We start from the raw sequence: 5,009 nt of genomic DNA on the forward strand, positions 1-5,009 counted from the left end.
TGAGCCTTTAAAACTCATGTTCGAGTTTTTTACACAAAACAACCACCGCAACAGCAGACAACATGTGCAATCGGGCTTATTTTCTATACATTGTCCCGAATGCAGGCAGTTACATATACAGGCCCAAGAGGACTAGCACAGCTGCCGATAGCAGGAGCTGTGGAGTTGTTCCTCATCAGCAGAACCTGAGACTTGGGTGGGGATGGCCCTGAGGAAGCCGCCGTAACCGTTCTCACAAATGGCTGTGCTGTTGCGACATTAAGTGCCTGGCAGCAGAAACGGGAAGAATGCTTCTTCATGTTCTGCTCTTTATTTTCCCCCAAAATGTCCAAGTAGCCAAGTCTCTGGTATGTATCAGAAGAAGAGGCGATTTTCAGAGTGAAGTCAAGTGAAAAGTATGCAGATGGCAGTGGAAATGTTAGGAGAGTTGGGGAGAAATATGCCAACTATGTGCTGTTTTGTTGCAGTAACTATAGAACCATCTCTCCAATGCCTGGGACAAGAACCTTGCTAAGTGGAATACCCTATTTAAACCCGATCGAGAGGAGGAAACAGCGCCAGAACAAGGTAAAACTGTTTAGTTGTATTAAGAAAATACTTAAAGTCTTGTTTGTATTTGAAAATAAATGTTAGCGGTTAAGGAACAAAAACATACGTAGTTGTAGATCTGGGTGTTGAAAACCTGTTGCAAGACCATTAATTAGTCATCCTCTTATCTTCACTGCCATATCTCTGCCAACTTGCCTGTTTGAAGTCATAAATGGAGCTCATAAATGGGCTCTTTGGGAGCTATGCAGAAAATAAACAATTCCCACACTCGGCAAATAGTTAAGACATCCCCTGGGCTCACGTGTTCTCCCCTGTTGGTAGTGTTGACTCGGTGCCCATCTGGGTGCCCTCCAATGTGTCTTGGAGCTGGCAGTCTTTCCAGTGCCAAGTGTTCTCAGGCCGTGACTCCCGAGGCAAAGGGCAAGCAGAGTGGGTCCAAGGGAGTGCCATGAGCATCTGGACCCTGGCCGGGGGCTGGCACAGGGGAGGGCCAGGTCACCATCCAGCACGTGGCAGCATCAGGACACGTGGCAGCATCAGGACACGTGCCACAGGCTGCCACCCGAAGCATTTGCTCTCCCCCAGGACCCCAAGGGGCAGCACTGGGGTTAAGAGGTCGGATTGGAGCAGGGCTGGGTTCTGTGGCCATCCCCAGTGCTTGGGCACTGCCTTCTGTGACAAGACAGGCGAGCGTTAAAATGTCGCACCCTTTTCTTCCTTTCTTTCTGCCACTTGCATGCCTCCACCCATCTCCAGCCTGGTACAGCACAAAGGCCAAATGCTTTGGAATAGATGAAATCAGGGTTAAATTCGGGCTCTTTTACTAGATCTGTGTCTCTGGAGGAAAAACAAAACGAAAGTTTAATTGTTTTAGCCTTGGTTACTCTTCCCTGAGTGGCACCTGCCTTGCTGGTGGGTTGCAGGGTTTGGGGAGCAGTGCGTAAAGCGCCCACACTGCCTCTACCGCGTGGCAGGCAATGGCAGCTAATTCAGCAAAGCAAGAGGCTCTGAGTGAGACGACGCTCATCCGGTCAGACCGGGCTGTCTTCAGTGCAGCTGGAATTATTTATTAATTATGTATTAAACTTATTTCAAAATCTAATTCATGTATTATATTAGAATAGAATATAGAATATTAACTTATAATATTGATTTATTAACTAAATAATCTAATTGTTAACTATGTAAAGTTGGCAAAGTATATGATTATTTTATAAACAATTATATGTAATTCTTTAAAGTATAATTGGTCTATTATATATAGTCTCATCCATTGCCTATAAACATATTACATTACCATATGAATTACATGTCATATTTTTATATATCATTCCTTATGTGATATTCTGTATTATATATTATGAATCTGTATTTTATATATGTCAAACATTATATATCATTAATATATATAAATTAAATTAGATTTAGCATTTTGACTTATGTCAGTCATTTAAAATATCAATGATATACAGTAATTATATGCTTCAGATATATGTATTTAATTATAGAGATCATATTATCAATAATTAGATCTTTAATTATTGAAAATGCATGACCTAGTTTTAAAAATACTCTATTTATATAGGTTTATATAAACATAAATGCAAGCATATATACATATTTCTAGTGAACAATTTCACATTTAGTTGGGTCACAGTTCTTCTGGTTAAGGATTATCATGGGGAGAGGTAGTAAAATATCATGACAAAGACCACGTATTTGGATGGAGAAAAATTTAAATCCAGACCCTGCTGAACATGTGAACCTGGATGTGTTTCTTAACCTTTCTGAATCCTTATTTTGTTTTTCTGGTAAAAAGGGGGTAAAAAAGACTTACAGATTTAATTTGAAATAATATATGAAAAGTATACAACATAGCTGCTGGTAAATAAGTAATCAACATGTGGCAGATATGATTATTCATATTCAAGTTAATTATTGATAAATTAATTAGCATTGTTGCCACTTATAATGGAAGTTTTAGCAATGGATTTTGGAGGCAGCTGCGCACCCCCTGGGCTCTGTCCCTGCAGAGCTGGCATCTGCTTTGCTCTTTGCTGGGCCTCTGCAGAGCAGGACCACTGTTCAGTTTCTACTGCCTGAGCATATTCAGACTGCTATCCCTTGGGAGGCAGGATCTCGGGGACAAATATTTCTTCTGTGTCAAGGTTTCTTGAATTTCATATATGATTTTAAAAAGCAAATAAGCCCCTTAATTGCTTCGTTAAGCTAGTCAACACTAATTAAGAAAAGTCAAGAAGAAAAATATTAGAAACTGCTGTGCTTGACTTTTCACCTCCTCTCTTTCTCACAGCACATGTTTGGCTTTGTTGAAGAAAGGGAGTTTGAGATTTTCCATGATAGAACCCACTCTGACCTCCTGGGTCCTGAGTTTGAAATTGAACTTCAGTCTTTTGGGGTTCGATTCTGTTTATGACTGGTGAAACATGAGCTCCCAGCCCATGAAAAAATGCCTAAAATGCCTTGTAAAGTAGCACGGGGGGTAATCCGAACTAGTCTAAAGAGGTCAGATTCTGCAAGTGTGACGCTTCAGTTTCTGCTCCCTCAACACAGCACAGGAGCTTAGGGACAGTGGCTAAGGGATCGCACAGAGCACCTCAGGCTTAGAGGGGGAGCTTTGCATGGGAATATATGTATGTGCAGTGTGTGTGCATTTTGGGGCACACATGTTTGCACACCTCTGTGTGCACGGTGGTGGGGGAGAGGGACATATGTAAGGTAAATGCAATTTAGCCGTATGCTCTTGCCCAAACTTTAGGATGGTCATTTCCTTTAGCTCTGCTAAATCTTATATGAAAAGTGAGTTTTCTTATCACTTTGCCTAGAACTAACTAGACCATATCCCTGGTTAGCTCAGCTCCCTTAGAGTCCTTCCTTTCCAGAGAGAAAGATTGAGCAATCCAGCAACCTGCCTGAGCTCTCAATTACTGTAGTGAATAGCTTCCATAACTGAGCACTGACTGTGTACCAAACTCCATTTAGATGTTTTATAGCTAGAGACACATTTGATTCTCACAGTAACTCTTCAAGGTACATAATGTTGTCCTCAATTGGTGACGATATCAGGGCTAAGAGACATAAAGTAAACCATTTGTGGTCCTGAGTTGGTAACTGGGTGAGCATGGATTAGAAGCCTGGAGCTCCTGCAGCAAAACCAATGAGTTTCTGTTTATCCCGTATCCATGATTCTCCGAGTTAGACCCTCAGTCCCTCTTCCTGGTCCCCAGTGAGAATAACCTAAGCATACTCCTCAACACGTTTGTTCTGAACAGGGCTGTTAGATCCAAATACCTCTCCTGGGACTGTGCAACCTGCAAATATCCCCTGTAGCTCTAAGGTTAGCTTTTCCCACAGCTTTCAGGACCTCAGTGAATGGAGAGCCCTTTGGAGGTAAGGGAAGCTGTTAGAGCAGAAAGTGTGGGGGACTCAGGAACTGAAGTCAGAAGTCATTTTGGCCATGTCCTCATTAGTCCTGGGACGTCCAGCCCCACATTATTTAGGTTACAGGGGATTTTCCCTAGATGTTTTGGATCTTGCAGGTGATGACTCTCATTGGACTGCCCGGGAGTTTCAGGGATAAGAACTGTGCCTTCATCACAACAAGCTCATTGACCCAAAGCAGCAAGGCGCAGTTTGCTGTTTTTCAGGCCTTAAAGCATTCTGGTCTACCAGTTATGTAGGCCCATTGGAGAAACAAAAGTGAGGTATGTTTTGGTAAAGAAATGACTTGGAGGCCCTAAATGGAAGTGGTCAGGGGTCCAATAAATAGGATCCAAAGGGTTCCATTAATTTGGTACTGAATAGCAAAAGTATCCAACCAGGAATATCCCGCCTGCTTGCCAAGGCATGGGAGAGGTCCATGTCTGCCTGTGCTGGGCACGCCTATAGAGGGGTGGAGACAAGCCAGCCAGTAGATCCCTGGGTACTGAAGAGCTACGTCAGCTTTTTTCAGGCCTGGGATTAGTGGACAAGGACTAATTCTAGGTTCCATGCATAGTGAGTCTAAGCCAGCTAACAGTTTCCTTGCCCAGGCCTGAGTGAGATCAATTCTACAGGGGAGGGGGAAGCAGGTCTGTGCCTTAGCTCCGATGCCTCAGACATGTGCATTTTCTCTTTAGAAGATAAATTACTGCTGGCCAGGAACTGCACGTAGATAAACTAAGGCACAGACTGTGCACAATTAAAAAGACCACATTTGTGAAAATGCTGACTTTAATTAAAACAAGCCGATAGAGGAACAAACAAATCTTACATATTTCTTTCTGTTTCTCAATGTTCTGGAGATCCACAGCAGCTGATTACAGGCCTAAAATATGTTATCAAGTCCTTATCAAATAATTCCTATAAAGAATAGGAGCCAGCATCACAAGAGTCTTTCTCAAGAAGATCTTTACTGAGTGTAAAACAAGGTTCAATAATAACACGCAGTTTCTGATATT

General features: G+C 42.4%; 1 long non-coding RNA gene across 1 annotated transcript; it reads left to right on the forward strand.

Annotated features, from left to right (window-relative positions):
- The first annotated feature begins 214 nt into the window (after nucleotides 1-214).
- On the forward strand, nucleotides 215-4,269 carry LOC143675924 (uncharacterized). The gene is made up of 3 exons (XR_013171685.1): nucleotides 215-347; nucleotides 468-567; nucleotides 4,110-4,269. It is a non-coding gene; the product is annotated as an uncharacterized LOC143675924 (long non-coding RNA).
- Nucleotides 4,270-5,009: the final 740 nt, after the last annotated feature.

This window comes from Tamandua tetradactyla, chromosome 3 (assembly GCF_023851605.1).
Source record: "Tamandua tetradactyla isolate mTamTet1 chromosome 3, mTamTet1.pri, whole genome shotgun sequence".
NCBI classification, from domain to species: domain Eukaryota; kingdom Metazoa; phylum Chordata; class Mammalia; order Pilosa; family Myrmecophagidae; genus Tamandua; species Tamandua tetradactyla.